At 42.0% G+C, this 19,130-nt stretch overlaps 1 protein-coding gene across 2 annotated transcripts in view; it reads right to left on the bottom strand.

Annotated features, from left to right (window-relative positions):
• The window catches only part of NCAPH2 (non-SMC condensin II complex subunit H2), a 382,774-nt gene that overhangs the window by 214,216 nt on the left and 149,428 nt on the right, over nt 1-19,130 (bottom strand). The gene's annotated exons all lie outside the window — the stretch shown is intronic.

The raw sequence follows: 19,130 nt of genomic DNA, 5'->3' as shown, positions 1-19,130 counted from the left end.
TCTCCTGGTTAATGTTTTTGTTAGAAACAACTTTTGGAAGAAAACCAGGTTTAGTACGTAAAACCACCTTATCTGCATGGAACACCAGATAAGGAGGAGAACACTGCAGAGCAGATAATTCTGAAACTCTTCTAGCAGAAGAAATTGCAACTAAAAACAAAACTTTCCAAGATAATAACTTAATATCAACGGAATGCAAGGGTTCAAACGGAACCCCCTGAAGAACTGAAAGAACTAAATTGAGACTCCAAGGAGGAGTCAAAGGTTTGTAAACAGGCTTAATTCTAACCAGAGCCTGAACAAAGGCTTGAACATCTGGCACAGCGGCCAGCTTTTTGTGAAGTAACACAGACAAGGCAGAAATCTGTCCCTTCAGGGAACTTGCAGATAATCCTTTTTCCAATCCTTCTTGAAGGAAGGATAGAATCCTAGGAATCTTAACCTTGTCCCAAGGGAATCCTTTAGATTCACACCAACAGATATATTTTTTCCAAATTTTGTGGTAAATCTTTCTAGTTACAGGCTTTCTGGCCTGAACAAGAGTATCGATAACAGAATCTGAGAATCCTCGCTTCGATAAGATCAAGCGTTCAATCTCCAAGCAGTCAGCTGGAGTGAAACCAGATTCGGATGTTCGAACGGACCCTGAACAAGAAGGTCTCGTCTCAAAGGTAGCTTCCAAGGAGGAGCCGATGACATATTCACCAGATCTGCGTACCAAGTCCTGCATGGCCACGCAGGAGCTATCAAGATCACCGACGCCCTCTCCTGATTGATCCTGGCTACCAGCCTGGGGATGAGAGGAAACGGCGGGAACACATAAGCTAGTTTGAAGGTCCAAGGTGCTACTAGTGCATCCACTAGAGCCGCCTTGGGATCCCTGGATCTGGACCCGTAGCAAGGAACTTTGAAGTTCTGACGAGAGGCCATCAGATCCATGTCTGGAATGCCCCACAGCTGAGTGACTTGGGCAAAGATTTCCGGATGGAGTTCCCACTCCCCCGGATGCAATGTCTGACGACTCAGAAAATCCGCTTCCCAATTTTCCACTCCTGGGATGTGGATAGCAGACAGGTGGCAGGAGTGAGACTCCGCCCATAGAATGATTTTGGTCACTTCTTCCATCGCCAGGGAACTCCTTGTTCCCCCCTGATGGTTGATGTACGCAACAGTTGTCATGTTGTCTGATTGAAACCGTATGAACTTGGCCCTCGCTAGCTGAGGCCAAGCCTTGAGAGCATTGAATATCGCTCTCAGTTCCAGAATATTTATCGGTAGAAGAGATTCTTCCCGAGACCAAAGACCCTGAGCTTTCAGGGATCCCCAGACCGCGCCCCAGCCCATCAGACTGGCGTCGGTCGTGACAATGACCCACTCTGGTCTGCGGAATGTCATCCCTCGTGACAGGTTGTCCAGGGACAGCCACCAACGGAGTGAGTCTCTGGTCCTCTGATTTACTTGTATCTTCGGAGACAAGTCTGTATAGTCCCCATTCCACTGACTGAGCATGCACAGTTGTAATGGTCTTAGATGAATGCGTGCAAAAGGAACTATGTCCATTGCCGCTACCATCAACCCGATCACTTCCATGCACTGAGCTATGGAAGGAAGAGGAACGGAATGAAGTATCCGACAAGAGTCTAGAAGTTTTGTTTTTCTGGCCTCTGTCAGAAATATCCTCATTTCTAAGGAGTCTATTATTGTTCCCAAGAAGGGAACCCTTGTTGACGGAGATAGAGAACTCTTTTCCACGTTCACTTTCCATCCGTGAGATCTGAGAAAGGCCAGGACAATGTCCGTGTGAGCCTTTGCTTGAGGAAGGGACGACGCTTGAATCAGAATGTCGTCCAAGTAAGGTACTACAGCAATGCCCCTTGGTCTTAGCACAGCTAGAAGGGACCCTAGTACCTTTGTGAAAATCCTTGGAGCAGTGGCTAATCCGAAAGGAAGCGCCACGAACTGGTAATGTTTGTCCAGGAATGCGAACCTCAGGAACCGATGATGTTCCTTGTGGATAGGAATATGTAGATACGCATCCTTTAAATCCACCGTGGTCATGAATTGACCTTCCTGGATGGAAGGAAGAATAGTTCGAATGGTTTCCATCTTGAACGATGGAACCTTGAGAAACTTGTTTAAGATCTTGAGATCTAAGATTGGTCTGAACGTTCCCTCTTTTTTGGGAACTATAAACAGATTGGAGTAGAACCCCATCCCTTGTTCTCTTAATGGAACGGGATGAATCACTCCCATTTTTAACAGGTCTTCTACACAATGTAAGAATGCCTGTCTTTTTATGTGGTCTGAAGACAACTGAGACCTGTGGAACCTCCCCCTTGGGGGAAGTCCCTTGAATTTCAGAAGATAACCTTGGGAGACTATTTCTAGCGCCCAAGGATCCAGAACATCTCTTGCCCAAGCCTGAGCGAAGAGAGAGAGTCTGCCCCCCACCAGATCCGGTCCCGGATCGGGGGCCAACATTTCATGCTGTCTTGGTAGCAGTGGCAGGTTTCTTGGCCTGCTTTCCCTTGTTCCAGCCTTGCATTGGTCTCCAAGCTGGCTTGGCTTGAGAAGTATTACCCTCTTGCTTAGAGGACGTAGCACTTTGGGCTGGTCCGTTTCTACGAAAGGGACGAAAATTAGGTTTATTCTTTGCCTTGAAAGGCCGATCCTGAGGAAGGGCGTGGCCCTTACCCCCAGTGATATCCGAGATAATCTCTTTCAAGTCAGGGCCAAACAGCGTTTTCCCCTTGAAAGGAATGTTAAGTAACTTGTTCTTGGAAGACGCATCAGCCGACCAAGATTTCAACCAAAGCGCTCTGCGCGCCACAATAGCAAACCCAGAATTCTTAGCCGCTAACCTAGCCAATTGCAAAGTGGCGTCTAGGGTGAAAGAATTAGCCAATTTGAGAGCATTGATTCTGTCCATAATCTCCTCATAAGGAGGAGAATCACTGTCGACCGCCTTTATCAGCTCATCGAACCAGAAACATGCGGCTGTAGCGACAGGGACAATGCATGAAATTGGTTGTAGAAGGTAACCCTGCTGAACAAACATCTTTTTAAGCAAACCTTCTAATTTTTTATCCATAGGATCTTTGAAAGCACAACTATCCTCTATGGGTATAGTGGTGCGTTTGTTTAAAGTGGAAACCGCTCCCTCGACCTTGGGGACTGTCTGCCATAAGTCCTTTCTGGGGTCGACCATAGGAAACAATTTTTTAAATATGGGGGGAGGGACGAAAGGAATACCGGGCCTTTCCCATTCCTTATTAACAATGTCCGCCACCCGCTTGGGTATAGGAAAAGCTTCTGGGAGCCCCGGCACCTCTAGGAACTTGTCCATTTTACATAGTTTCTCTGGGATGACCAACTTGTCACAATCATCCAGAGTGGATAATACCTCCTTAAGCAGAATGCGGAGATGTTCCAACTTAAATTTAAATGCAATCACATCAGGTTCAGCTTGTTGAGAAATATTCCCTGAATCAGTAATTTCTCCCTCAGACAAAACCTCCCTGGCCCCATCAGACTGAGTTAGGGGCCCTTCAGAAATATTAATATCAGCGTCGTCATGCTCTTCAGTATCTAAAACAGAGCAGTCGCGCTTACGCTGATAAGTGTTCATTTTGGTTAAAATGTTTTTGACAGAATTATCCATTACAGCCGTTAATTGTTGCATATTAAGGAGTATTGGCGCGCTAGATGTACTAGGGGCCTCCTGAGTGGGCAAGACTCGTGTAGACGAAGGAGGGAATGATGCAGTACCATGCTTACTCCCCTCACTTGAGGAATCATCTTGGGCATCATTGTCATTGTCACATAAATCACATTTATTTAAATGAATAGGAATTCTGGCTTCCCCACATTCAGAACACAGTCTATCTGGTAGTTCAGACATGTTAAACAGGCATAAACTTGATAACAAGTACAAAAAACGTTTTAAAATAAAACCGTTACTGTCACTTTAAATTTTAAACTGAACACACTTTATTACTGCAAATGCGAAAAAACATGAAGGAATTGTTCAAAATTCACCAAATTTTCACCACAGTGTCTTAAAGCCTTAAAAGTATTGCACACCAAATTTGGAAGCTTTAACCCTTAAAATAACGGAACCGGAGCCGTTTTGAACTTTAACCCCTTACAGTCCCTGGTATCTGCTTTGCTGAGACCCAACCAAGCCCCAAGGGGAATACGATACCAAATGACGCCTTCAGAAAGTCTTTTCTAAGTATCAGAGCTCCTCTCACATGCGACTGCATGCCATGCCTCTCAAAAACAAGTGCGCAACACCGGCGCGAAAATGAGGCTCTGCCTATGCTTTGGGAAAGCCCCTAAAGAATAAGGTGTCTAAAACAGTGCCTGCCGATATTATTATATCAAAATACCCAGATAAAATGATTCCTCAAGGCTAAATATGTGTTAATAATCAATCGATTTAGCCCAAAAAAAGTCTACAGTCTTAATAAGCCCTTTTTGAAGCCCTTATTTACAATCGTAATAAACATGGCTTACCGGATCCCAGAGGGAAAATGACAGCTTCCAGCATTACATCGTCTTGTTAGAATGTGTCATACCTCAAGCAGCAAGAGACTGCTCACTGTTCCCCCAACTGAAGTTAATTGCTCTCAACAGTCCTGTGTGGAACAGCCATGGATTTTAGTGACGGTTGCTAAAATCATTTTCCTCATACAAACAGAAATCTTCATCTCTTTTCTGTTTCTGAGTAAATAGTACATACCAGCACTATTTCAAAATAACAAACTCTTGATTGAATAATAAAAACTACAGTTAAACACTAAAAAACTCTAAGCCATCTCCGTGGAGATGTTGCCTGTACAACGGCAAAGAGAATGACTGAGGTAGGCGGAGCCTAGGAGGGATCATGTGACCAGCTTTGCTGGGCTCTTTGCCATTTCCTGTTGGGGAAGAGAATATCCCACAAGTAAGGATGACGCCGTGGACCGGACACACCTATGTTGGAGAAATAAACGCTATGGGAGCCCTTGATGTACTTGGCGCCATTTGAGCGTGAGTCCCTAAAGCGGGAGTCAAAAGATCTGACACGTGGGGATAGTTAGTCGGCATAACTACCCCCACGACAGAATCCTCTGGTGATAATGTTTTTAAAAACAAAAAATGATCTTTATTGTTTAACATGAAATCAGTACATCTGGTACACATTCTAAGATGGGGTTCCACCATGGCTTTAAAACATAATGAACACAGAGCTTCCTCTATGTCAGACATGTTAGAACAGACTAATAATGAGACTAGTAAGCTTGGAAAACACTTAAAATCAAGTTAACAAGCAAATATATAAAACGTTACTGTGCCTTTAAGAGAAACAAATTTTGTCAAAATTTGAAAAACAGTGAAAAAAAGGCAGTAAAACAAACAAAATTTTTACAGTACATGTAATTAGGTAACAGAGCATTGCACCCACTTGCAAATGGATGATTAACCCCTTAATGCAAAAAACAGATCAAAAAAACGACAGACGTTTTTAAAAACAGACACAACAAAACTGCCACAGCAGAGCTGTGGATTACCTTCCCTATAAACGATTTTGGAAGTCTTTTTAGCCCTTTAGAAATGTCCTGTAGTATTCATGGGACTGCTGAGGGAATCTGGATGATTCATTTTGTAATTTTAACTGCGCAAAAAAGCGCTAAATTAGGCCCCTCCCACTCATATTACAACAGTGGGAAGCTTCAGTTAACTGTTTCTATTGCAAAATTTAAGCCAGCCATGTGGAAAAAACTTAGGCCCCAATAAGTTTTATCACCAAACATATGTTAAAAAACGATTAAACATGCCAGCAAACGTTTTAAAACACACTTTTACAAGAGTATGTATCTCTATTAATAAGCCTGATACCAGTCGCTTTTACTGCATTTAAGGCTATACCAACATTACAGTGTTATCACCAATGTACGTTAAAAAACGATTAAACATGCCAGCAAACGTTTTAAAACACATTTTTATAAGAGTATGTATCTCTATTAATAAGCCTGATAACAGTCGCTATCGCTGCATTTAAGGCTTTACTTACATTACTTCGGTATCAGCAGTATTTTCTTAGTCAATTCCATTCCTAGAAAAATATTTTACTGCACATACCTTATCTGCAGGAAAACCTGCACGCCATTCCCCCTCAAGTACCTCACTCCTCAGAATGTGTGAGAACAGCAAATGGATCTTAGTTACGTCTGCTAAGATCATAGAAAAACGCAGGCAGATTCTTCTTCCAAATACTGCCTGAGATAAACAGCACACTCCGGTGCCATTTAAAAATAACAAACTTTTGATTGAAGAATAAACTAAGTAGAAAGCACCACAGACTCTCACGACCTCCTATCTATGTTGAGGCTTGCAAGAGAATGACTGAATATGGCAGTTAGGGGAGGAGCTATATAGCAGCTTTGCTGTGGGTGGACTCTTGCAACTTCCTGTTGGGAAGGAGAATATATGCCATAAGTAATGGATGATCCGTGGACTGGATACACTTAACAAGAGAAAGAGGCATTCTTGAACTGCGCTCAGAACCTTTCCTCCCTGGGAGTGATTGTTCTAGTTTTCAAATCTGTTTGTGGTCCCCAAAAAAAGAGGGAACTTTTCGACCTATTTAGACCTAAAGTGCCTCTACAAGTTTCTCAGGGTACCGTCCTTCAAAATGGAAACCATTTGTTCCATTCTTCCTTTGGTCCAAGAGGGTCAGTTCATGACGACCATAGACCTGAAGGACGCGTATCTTCATGTTCCTATCCACAGGGATCATCACAAAGTCCTGAGATACGCCTTTCTAGACAAACACTTTCAGTTTGTGGCTCTTCCGTTTGGCCTTGCCACAGCTCCCAGAATTTTATCAAAGGTTCTGGGGGCTCTCTTGGCAGTGATCAGGTCTTGGGGAATTGCAGTAGCGCCATACCTGGACAACATATTGGTTCATGCGCAATATTTTCAACAAGCAAACTCTCACAGAGATCTTGTTGTCTTTTCTACGTTCTCACGGTTGAAAAGTGAATCTGGAAAAGAATTCCCTTATTCCAGCAACAAAGGTGGTTTTCTTGGGTACCATAATAGATTTCATATCTATGAAAAATTTTCAAATGTATGTTGTTTGCAGAGAGGCTGTAGGATCTTAAATGTATGTTGTTTGCAGAGAGGCTGTAGGACTGCTTGTTGCTGTGGGATCTTAAATGTATGTTGTTTGCAGAGAGGCTGTAGGACTGCTTGTTGCTGTGGGGTCTTCAAATGTATGTTGTTTGCAGAGGCTGTGGGATCTTAAATGTATATTTGCAGAGAGGCTGTAGGACATACTCTGTAATACATACTGATGTACATACATTTTTTAAGCAACCCCATCTTCTTAAAAATTGGGGATGGAGAAAAGGAAATACCAGGTCTCTCCCATTCCCAAGCAAAAATCTCTGTAGCCCGGTCTTGTACAGGAAAAACCTCTATCGTGTAAGGTACATCAAAGCGTTTGTTTAGCTTACTAGACTTCTTAGGATTGACTACAACCATCATGTCAGTAGTCCAAGGTGGCTAAAACCTCCGTAAGTAACAAAAGGAGGTGTTCTAGCTTAAACCTGAAAGATACAACTTCAGCATCAGAAGAAGTAATCACACCGAGTCTGAGATTTCATCCTCAGATGCCACCGAAGTATCCTCCTCAGACTTCTGAGGGGGAACATTCAGAATAGCCACGACTGTGTCAGAAACCTTACTCACTAATTCTTTATATTTCCTCTTGCGCTTTCCCTGCAGCATTGGAAAAGCAGACAGCACATCAGTTACTGCAGAGGATATGTGGGTAGCAATGTCTTGTAAAGTAACTCCAAACGAAGTGTGAGAGGAAACGCAGGGCACTGCATGTGTGGACGATAAGGTTTGGGAAACTTGAGGAGAAAACTGAGGCATGTCTTAAATAGGAGACTCCTGAACAACCTTTGCCTTAGATAATGATGGCTCAGTATCAAAAAGTCTCTCTCTGTAATGCAATGTTCTCTCAATACACGAGGAACAAAACGGGATTGGTAGTTCTACATTAGCATCAAAACACAAACCACAAGTAACATTTTGCAGGGCCTCTTGGTCCAGCTTTACCCAAAAGAAAATCCCCAGTCAAAAAAATAATCTTATATCAACTTTTTTAAATTTACACAGACATTTTATTTCTTTAACAGCAGAGCAGTGGCTCTACAGAAAAGACAGGCAACCTCCACACCTCAGCAAGCTCTGCTGAGGTGCCTACCTGTCCTGCTTCTAGGTTCCCAGAATCAATACCAGATAGGGATCCGGACTCCCACCACAGCTGCACCAGTCGGCTCTAGAGATCGCTGAACCGTCCTCTGAGAGGCTACGTAACTGATATTCAGCATCCGGGACACACAGGAAGCAGAAAAAAAGGCGCGCAAAGAAACGTCCTTGCTGCTTCAGAGAAGCCTGCCCATCGTGGGCGTGGCTAACAACCTCCCGGTCGCCATTAACTTCCCTTTAGGGGAAAAAACGCAGAGAGAGAAGTAAAGCTGCATTTACTGTACCCTCATCATAGTACATAAAGCAAGTCATGAGATTGATCGTACACGACAGTGCTGCATAATATCCCAAACACAGATACTTATACACTCCAATTAAACTGAGCCTCTATATATCGTCCCCAGTGCCTGCATAACTGCCATACAATGACTCATTAACCACTAATAGGCTGATTGTATAAAATCCCAAACAGAATTAACTGTCAAAGTGCCAGGATTTCCCTTTTTCTTTCAGAGAATAAAAATTAGCACTTACCTCAATGTAAATCTGCCCGGCAGCTGGACAGCTCACCTGGTTGAGAGGGCTTCCTCCCTCACATGGACTTGTGGAAAGAAGAAAGACTGAATAATCTTACTCAGGCTTTCAAATTAGGGCAGCAATAACTGATTGAGAGGCACAATGGGAATTATACCCCACAAGTTCCCAATTACTTAAAAGCCACCACTGCTCTACTGAAGAGACTGACATGGGCTACGGCTAAACCCCAGGAGGAAGTAGGACAATCTTGCTCTGCTTCAAAATAATAAAATCTTGATTGAAGAATCTTCTTTCAGACACCTAAACTTTACCACCTCCTTGCTTTTCACGTAGGCAAAGAGAATGACTGGGGTTGGAGGGAAGGTAGGTAAAACTTATCAGCTTTGCTGTTGTGCTCCTTGCCTCCTCCTGCTGGCCAGGAGTGATATCCCCAATAGTAATTAGAGATGATCCATGGACTCACCGTGTCATTAGAAAGAAAAAGGAGTAACACAAGATGTAGAGGTGCCTGAGGTTATAGTCAAAAGAACAACGGTCTTAAAATAAGGGTGGGGCCTGATAAATCAAAAGCTTTAACCAGGATGCCAAGGAAATGGCAGAAGCTTTCTGACCTTTCCTAGGACCAGAAAAGACAACAAATAGACTAGAAGTCTTCCTGAAATCTTTAGTAGCTTCAACATAATAATATTTCAAAGCTCTTACAACATCCAGAGCATGTAAGGATCTCTCCAAAGAATTCATAGGATTTGGACACAAAGAGGAAACAACAATTTCCCTATTAATGTTGTTAGAATTCACAACTTTAGGTAAAAATTTAAATGAAGTCCGCAAAACTGCCTTATCCTGATGGAAAAATCAGAAAAGGAGACTCCCAAGAAAGAGCACATAAATCGGAAACTCTTCTAGCAGAAGAGATAGCCAAAAGGAACAACACTTTCCAAGAAAGTAGTTTAATATCCAAATAATGCATATGCTCAAAAGGAGGAGCCTGTAAAGCCTTCAAAACCAAATTAAGACTCCAAGGAGGAGAGATTGAATATCAGGAAGCTTAGCAACCTTTCTGTGAAATAAAACAGAAAGAGCAGAAATCTGTCCCTTCAAGGAACTTGCAGACAAACCTTTATCGAAACTATCCTGAAGGAACTGTAAAATTCTAGAAATTCTAAAAGAATGCCAGGAGAATTTATGAGAAGAACACCATGAAATATAAGTCTTCCAAACTCGATAATAAATCTTCCTAGAAACAGATTTCCGAGCCTGTAACATAGTAGTAATCACTGAGTCAGAGAAACCTCTATGACTAATTACTAAGCGTTTAATATACATACCTTCAAATTTAACGATTTGAGATCCTGATGAAAAAACAGTCCTTGAGACAGAAGGTCTGGTCTTAAAGGAAGTGGCCAAGGTTGGCAACTGGACATCCGGACAAGATCTGCATAACAGAACCTGTGAAGCCATGCTGGTGCTACCAGAAATAAAAGCGATTGTTCCATGATGATCTTGGAGATCACTCTTGGAAGAAGAGCTAGAGGCGGGAAGACATAAGCAGGTTGGTAAAAATAAGGAACTGTTAACGCATCCACCGACTCCGTCTGAGGATCCCTGGACCTGGACAAGTACCTGGGACGTTTCTTGTATAGATGGGAAGCCATAAGATCTATTTCTGGAAGAAACCACATCTGAACAATCTGAAAAAACACATCTGGATGGAGAGACCACTCCCCCGGATGTAAAAACCGACGGCTGAGATAATCCGCTTCCCAATTGTCTACACCTGGGATATGTACTGCAGAAATTAGACAAGAGCTGGATTCCGCCGAAGAAAGTATCCGAGATACTTCTTTCATAGCTAGGGGACTGTGAGTCCCAACCTTATGATTGACATATGCCACAGCTGTGTTATTGTCTGTCTGAAAACAAATGAATGGTTCTCTCTTCAACAGAGGCCAAACCTGAAGAGCCCTGAAAATAGCACGGAGTTGTAAAATATTGATTGGTAACCTCGCCTCGAGGTTTCCAAACCCCTTGTGCTGTCAGAGATCCCCAGACAGCTCCCAAACCTGAAAGACTTGCATCTGTTGTGATTACAGTCCAGGTTGGATGAACAAAAGAGGCCCCTTGAACTATACGATGATGGTCTAACCACCAAGTCAGAGAGAGTCGAACATTGGGATTTAAGGATATTAACTGTGATATCTTTGTATAATCCCTGCACCATTGTTTCAGCATCCAAAGCTGGAGAGGTCTCATATGAAAACGAGCAAAGGGGATCGCGTCTGATGCTGCAGTCATGAGACCTAAAACTTCCATGCACATAGCCACTGAAGGGAATGATTGAGACTGAAGTTTCCGACAAGCTGAAACCAATTTTATTTGTCTCTTGTCTGTTATTGACAAAGTCATGGACACTGAATCTATCTGGAAATCTAAAAAGGTGACCCTTGTCTGAGGAATCAAGGAACTTTTTGATAAATTGATCCTCCAACCATGTTTTTGAAGAAACAACACTAGTTGATTTGTGTGAGATTCGGCAGAATGTAAAGACGGAGATAGTACCAAGATATTGTCCAAATAAGGAAACACAGCAATACCCTGTTCTCTGATTACAGAGAGTAGAGCACCAAGAACCTTTGAAAAAATTCTTGGAGCTGTCGGAAGGCCAAATGGAAGAGCAACAAATTGGTAATGCTCATCTAGAAAAGAGAATCTCAGAAATCGATAGTGATCTGGATGAATCGGAACATGAAGATATGCATCCTGTAAGTCTATCGTTGACATATAATGACCTTGCTGAACAAAAGGCAGAATAGTCCTTATAGTCACCATTTTGAAAGTTGGCACTCTTACAAAACGATTCAAAATTTTCAGATCCAGAACTGGCCTGAATGAATTTTCTTTCTTTGGGACAATGAATAGATTTGAATAAAACCCCAGACCTTGTTCGTGAAACGGAACTGGTATGATTACCCCTGAAAGCTCTAGATCTGAAACACAATTCAGAAAAGCCGGAGCCATCACTGAATTTCCTGGAACGCATGAGAGAAAAAATCTTCTTACAGGAGGTCTTACTCTGAATCCTATTCGATACCCTTGAGAGACAATACTCTGAATCCAATGATTTATGACAGAATCTGCCAAAATGTTTTGGAAAAATTTTAATCTGCCCCCCACCAGCTGAGCTGGAATGAGGGCCGCACCTTCATGCAGACTTGGGGGCTGGCTTTGGTTTCTTAAAAGGCTTGGATTTATTCCAACTTGAAGGTTTCCAATTGGAACCAGATTCTTTGTGGGAAGGATTTGGTTTCTGTTCCTTATTCTGTCAAAAAGAACAAACATGATTAGAAGCTTTAGATTTACCCTTAGATCTTTTATCCTGAGGTAAAAACATAATTTATGCTTACCTGATAAATTTATTTCTCTTGTGATGTATCGAGTCCACGGATTCATCCTTACTTGTGGGATATTCTCCTCCCCTACAGGAAGTGGCAGAGAGAGCACCCACAGCAGAGCTGCCTATATAGCTCCCCCCTTAGCTCCACCCCCCCAGTCATTCGACCGAAGGCTAGGAAGAAAAAGGAGAAACTATAGGGTGCAGTGGTGACTGAAAGTTTAAAAATAAAAATATATATGCCTGTCTTAATAAACAGGGCGGGCCATGGACTCGATACATCACAAGAGAAATAAATTTATCAGGTAAGCATAAATTATGTTTTCTCTTGTAAGATGTATCGAGTCCACGGATTCATCCTTACTTGTGGGATACCAATACCAAAGCCTTAGGACACGGATGAAGGGAGGGACAAGACAGGGACCTTAAACGGAAGGCACCACTGCTTGTAGAACCTTTCTCCCAAAAATAGCCTCCGAAGAAGCAAAAGTAGCCGCATTACAAATCTGTTTAATAGAAGCCTCATTTTTAAAAGCCATGTGGAAGCCCCAGCTCTAGTAGAATGAGCAGTAATGCTTTCAGGAGAATGTTGGCCAGCAGTCTCATAAGCCAAACGGATGATGCTTTTCAGCCAAAAGGAAAGAGGTAGCCGAAGCCTTCTGACCTCTCCACTTACCAGAATAAACAACAAACAATGAAGATGTTTGACGGAAATCTTTAGTTGCTTGTAAGTAGAACTTTAAAGCACGAACCACATCAAGATTGTGTAACAGACGTTCCTTCTTTGAAGAAGGATTAGGACACAGTGAAGGAACAACAATCTCTTGATTGATATTCTTATAAGAAACAACCTTAGGAAGAAACCCAGGTTTGGTACGCAAAACCACCTTATCTGCATGGAAAATAAGATAAGGGGAATCACATTGTAAAGCAGATAGCTCAGAAACTCTTCGAGCCGAAGAGATAGCTACTAAAAACAAAACTTTCCAAGATAGAAGCTTAATATCCATGGAATGCATAGGTTCAAACGGAACCCCTTGAAGAACTTTAAGAACTAAATTTAGGCTCCATGGCGGAGCAACAGGTTTAAATACAGGCTTGATTCTGACCAAAGCCTGACTAAATGCTCGAAAGTCTGGGACATCTGCCAGACGTTTGTGTAGAAGAATAGACAAAGCAGATATTTGTCCTTATAAGGAACTAGCTGATAATCCCTTCTCCAAACCTTCTTGGAGAAAAGACAATATTCTAGGAATCCTAATCTTACTCCACAAGTAACCTTTGGATTCACACCAATAAAGATATTTGCACCAAATCTTATGATAGATCTTCCTGGTGACAGGCTTTCTAGCCTGAATCAGGGATCAATGACCGACTCAGAGAAACCACGCTTTGATAGAATCAGGCGTTCAATCTCCAAGCAGTCAGACGCAGAGAAATTAGATTTGGATGCGTGAACAGACCTTGGATTAGAAGGTCCTGCCTCATTGGCAGAGTCCATGGTAGAACCGAGGACATGTCCACTAGGTCTGCATACCAAGTCCTGCGTGGCCACGCAGGTGCTATCAGAATCACTGAAGCTCTCTCCTGCTTTATTCTGACAACCAGACGTAGAAGGAGAGGAAATACATAAGCCAGATTGAAGGACCAAGGCACTGCTAGAGCATCTATCAGTACCGCCTTGGGATCCCGGGACCTGGACCCGTAACGAGAAAGTTTGGCATTCTGACGGGACGACATCAGATCCAATTCTGGTGTGCCCCATAGCTGAATCAGCTGGGCAAATACCTCCGGATGGAGTTCCCACTGCCCCAGATGAAAAGTCTAACGACTTAGGAAATCCGCCTCCCAGTTCTCTACTCCTGGGATGTGGATTGCTGAGAGATGGCAAGAGTGATCCTCTGCCAATCTGATTATTTTGGTTACCTCCATCATCGCTAGAGAACTCCTTGTTCCTCCTTGATGATTGATATAAGCTACAGTCGTGATGTTGTCCGACTGAAACCTGATGAATTTGGCCGCAGCAAGCTGAGGCCACGCCTGAAGCGCATTGAATATCGCTCTCAGTTCTAGAATATTTATCGGGAGAAGAGATTCCTCCCGAAACCATAAGCCCTGTGCTTTCAGGGAGTTCTAGACTGCATCCCAGCCTAGCAGGCTGGTATCTGTCGTTACAATGAGCCACTCTGGCCTGCGGAAACACATTCCCTGAGACAGGTGGTCCTGAGACAACCACCAGAGAAGAGAATCTCTGGTCTCCTGGTCCAGATGCAGTCGAGGAGACAAATCTGCATAATCCCCATTCCACTGTTTGAGCATGCATAGATGTAGTGGTCCGAGGTGTAGGCGGGAAAAGGAACTATGTCCATTGCCGCTACCATGAGTCAGATTACCTCCATATACTGAGCCACTGATGGCCGAGGAATGGAATGAATAGCTCGGCAAGTGGTTAAGAGCTTTGATTTTCTGACCGCCATCAGAAATATTTTCATTTCTACCGAGTCTATCAGAGTCCCTAGGAAGGAAAATCTTATAAGAGGGAAGAGAGAACTCTTTTTTTTATGTTCACCGTCCACCAGTGAGATCTCAGAAAAGCCAACACAATGTCCGTGTGAGACTTGGATAGCTGGAAAGTTGACGCCTGAAATAAGATGTCGTCTAGATAAGGCGCCACTGCTATGCCCCGTGGTCGTAGAACCGCCAGAAGGGACCCTAGCACCCTTGTGAAAATTCTGTGAATAAAGATGGGTAGATATGCATCCTTTAAGTCCACGGTGGTCATATATTGACCCTCCTGGATCAGAGGTAGAATAGACTGAATAGTCTCCATCTTGAATGATGGAACTTTGAGGAACTTGTTTAGAATGTTGAGATCCAAGATTGATCTGAAAGTTCTCTCTTTTTTGGAAACCACAAACAGGTTTGAGTAAAAACCTAGCCCCTGTTCCTCTTTTGGGACTGGGCGGATCAACCCCATGGTATGTAGGTCTTCTACAGAGCGTAAGAACGCCTCTCTCTGTCTGTTTACAGACAATCGAGAAATGTGAAACGTCCCCCTTGGAAGAGAGCCTTTGAATTCCAGAAAATATCCCTGGGACACAATTTCTAAAACCCAGGGATCGTGAACATCTCTTGCCCAAGCCTGAGCGAAGAGAGAGAGAGTCTGCCCCCTACTAGATCCGGTCCTGGATCGGTGGCTACCCCTTCATGCTGTCTTAGAGGCAGCTGCAGGCATCTTGGCCTGTTTACCCTTGTTCCAAGCCTGGTTAGGTCTCCAGACTGACTTGGATTGGGCAAAATTCCCCTCTTGCTTTGCAGCAGAGGAAGCTGAAGCGGGACCACTCTTGAAATTCCAAAAGGAACGAAAATTATTTTGTTTGGTCCTCATCTTTTTTGATCTATCCTGAGGGAGGGCATGACCTTTCCCTCCAGTGATGTCTGAAATAATCTCTTTCAGTTCAGGCCCGAATAGGGTCTTTCCTTTGAAAGAGATGTTCAAAAGTTTAGTTTTAGATGACACATCAGCAGACCAGGATTTAAGCCATGACGCCCTGCGTGCAAAAATGGCAAAACCTGACTTTGTTGCCGCTAATTTATTTAAGAACAGGGTGGAGTGAGTGCACCTTAACGTTTTTATTAGATGTGATTTTAAAGAGAGCTCAAACCCAACAATAAGACAAATGTTCCTCCAAACAGTTGTCAGTGAGATAAATGGTTAGAACAGGTGAGGGGAGCTATTGTATGTCTAAAGATATGTAGAATATGTATAAACTACTGAATTTGTAGATTAAGAATGAGTAACTATGTAAAGTGTATAATAATATCCAATATCTAATCTACAAATTCAGTAGTTTATACATATTCTACATATCTTTAGACATACAATAGCTCCCCTCACCTGTTCTAACCATTTGCCGCTAATTTAGCCATTTGAAAAGCGGCATCTGTAATAAACGAATTAGCCAATTTAAGGGCCTTAATTCTGTCCAAAATTTCTTCTAATGGAGTCTTCATCTGAAGAGCCTCTTCTAGGGCCTCAAACCAGAAAGCAGCTGCAGTAGTTGCAGGAACAATGCACGCAATAGATTGAAGAAGAAAACCTTGATGAACAAAAATTTTCTTCAGGAGACCCTCTAATTTTTTATCCACAGGATCTTTGAAAGCACAACTGACTTCAATAGGTATAGTTGTACGCTTAGACAGAGTAGAAATAGCTCCCTCCACCTTAGGAACTGTCTGCCACGAGTCCCGCATGGTGTCAGATATGGGAAACATTTTCTTAAAAACAGGAGGGGGAATGAACGGAATACCTGGTCTATCCCACTCCTTAGCAATAATATTCACAATCCTCTTAGGGACTGGAAAAAAACATCAGTGTAAACGGGAACCTCTAAGTATTTATCCATCTTACACAATTTCTCTGGGACCACTATAGGGTCACAATCATCTAGAGGCGCTAATACCTCCCTGAGCAATAAGCGGAGGTGTTCAAGCTTAAATTTAAAGGCCGTCATATCAGAATCTGTCTGAGGAAGCGTCTTTCCTGAATCAGAAATTTCTCCCTCAGATAACAAATCCCTAACCTCACCCCTACCTCAGAGCATTGTGAGGGCATATCAGATACGGCTACTAAAGCGTCAGACTGCACAGCATTTTTCCTTAACCCAGAGCTGTCCCGCTTTCCTTGAAAACCAGGCAGTCAGGATAAAACCTCTGAGGGTTTTATTCATAACTGTGGCCATGTCTTGTAAAATAAATGAATTCGACCACTAGAGGTACTTGGCGTCACTTGTGCGGGCGTTACTGGTTGTGACACTTGGGGAGAGCTAGATGCTAAACCCTCATTTACTTCTGACTGAGAATCATCTATTGCTCTATTTTTAAGTGCTAATATATGTTCTTTATAGTTTATAGACATATCAGTACAATTGGGACACATTCTAAGAGGGGGTACCACAATGGCTTCCAAAGTACCAATGGACAAAAAGAGCAAAACCAGCAAGATAAAACGTAACGTTTATTCCAATGCTTTAAAAAAAGGATCAAAGTGACATCCTATGAGAGTGATAAACACCTCAGGGCTGGCAGGCTTACGCGTTTCGGCATTGCGCCGTAGTCATAGCATAGTTTGCCAGTCCCAGGTGTGTAATTTATACACAGTTCTATTCAATTCTATTGGCTAAAAAATAGGACATGTGATTAAAACAAAACACGCCCACAAGAGTAGCTATCAAATTACAGAGAAAGAGCAAAGTCATTGATATTTTGTAGAACAGAAATAACATGTTGCAGATAAATAAATGAATAGATAAATGCATACCGGAATACATGTTAAGTACATAGACAAATTCAAAAAATATATTCAAAAAATATATAATAGTCAACAAGGTATTTATATACACATATGTTAACTCGACATACATATACATATCTGTTATTATATGGTATTCATACTATATACATTCAAAATAATCAGAGTACATTATAGCTCCTAAAGAGATATATATGAAGGCATCAATATATATATTAAAAAAAAAAAAAAAAAAAGAAAGAAACTATGGCAGTAGAGACTAAGATAGAAAAAACATATATGGAAAAACCCAGATTAAAATAATGAATTGTAAGTAAACTGGGATAACCACCAATTAGGGGATGAAACAGTCAGTATTAGCCTAATACTCTTAGGCAAGACAAGTTATATATGTATGTAATAGTATGCGTGTGTTAGTGTCAAATAAGAATATATAAGAGTATACATGTGATATCCTCATAGAAGCATAACCATATGCAAATCAATGGAATAGATTGTAGTCACAGATATATAAATAAATAAAGGGACAACCATACACATCCATAAATATACACATATGTGTATGCGAGCGTACAATAAAGGATTTAACTTATGGATAGATGAAAATTCCATAAGATACCTATGATGAACTAGAATTAACTATACACAAACAATAAGCCAAAACACTATACAACATATCTAATGACTGTTTGGTCATTCCCAGTAATTAATGAGATCAAATTCAGAATTTAAACCTTTAGGTACTTTAGTTTCCAGTTTGAAAATCCATAGCATTTCTCTTTTATTTAGCAGGGTCTCTCTATCATCCCCTCTGCGTGGTCGAGGTATCATGTCAATGGGCTGCCATGAAAAGCAGGACAAATCTTGGTTGTAAAACTTAGCAAAGTGATTTACTATTGGAGTGGTGGCTTTTCCCACGCGTATAGTGGAGAGATGTTCTCTCACCCTGGACCTTATGTCCCTAGTGGTGAGACCAACGTACTGTTTACCACATTTTGTGCATGTTATGCAGTAAATAACAAATTCAGATGTACAATTAAGACAGAAATTAATCTCAAAGGTTTTACCAGTTACAGTAGAACTGAAATGGTCTGCTACAATGAGATATTCACAAGCTCCACATCTTGAGCTCCCACATCTATATGATCCCTTGCTCGTTAACCAAGCACTACCTGTAGACATTGGTTTTTTGAGGACTGTGGGGGATAGTATATTCCCTAATGTGTGATTTCTGTGATAGGAGCATCTTAGTCCTTCCTGGACACAACCAATTAGTCTGTTGTCAGCAATGAGCATATTGAAATGTTTTTTTACAATATTAACCACTTGTTCATATTGGTTACTATAATCAGTTACAAATGTTACTCCATTGTTGACAACAGTAGTGGATTTTTGGGGTTTATCCATTAACAACTCAGTTCTATTTAGTCTAGAGACCTCCCCATAGGCTCTGCGGATAGCTTTACGTGGATAGCCTCTTCTCCTGAGTCGGCCACAGACTTCATCCATCTGTGCCTTACAATCAGGATCTTCGGAGCAATTCCGCTTAGCCCTAATGAGCTGTCCCTTCGCAATTGCGTAAGGTACAAATTTGGGATGACAGCTAGTGGCATGTAAAACGGA

Source organism: Bombina bombina, chromosome 6 (assembly GCF_027579735.1).
Source record: "Bombina bombina isolate aBomBom1 chromosome 6, aBomBom1.pri, whole genome shotgun sequence".
NCBI classification, from domain to species: domain Eukaryota; kingdom Metazoa; phylum Chordata; class Amphibia; order Anura; family Bombinatoridae; genus Bombina; species Bombina bombina.
Note: the sequence above shows the minus strand (reverse complement) of the source record. Positions and strands in the feature narration are given on the sequence as shown.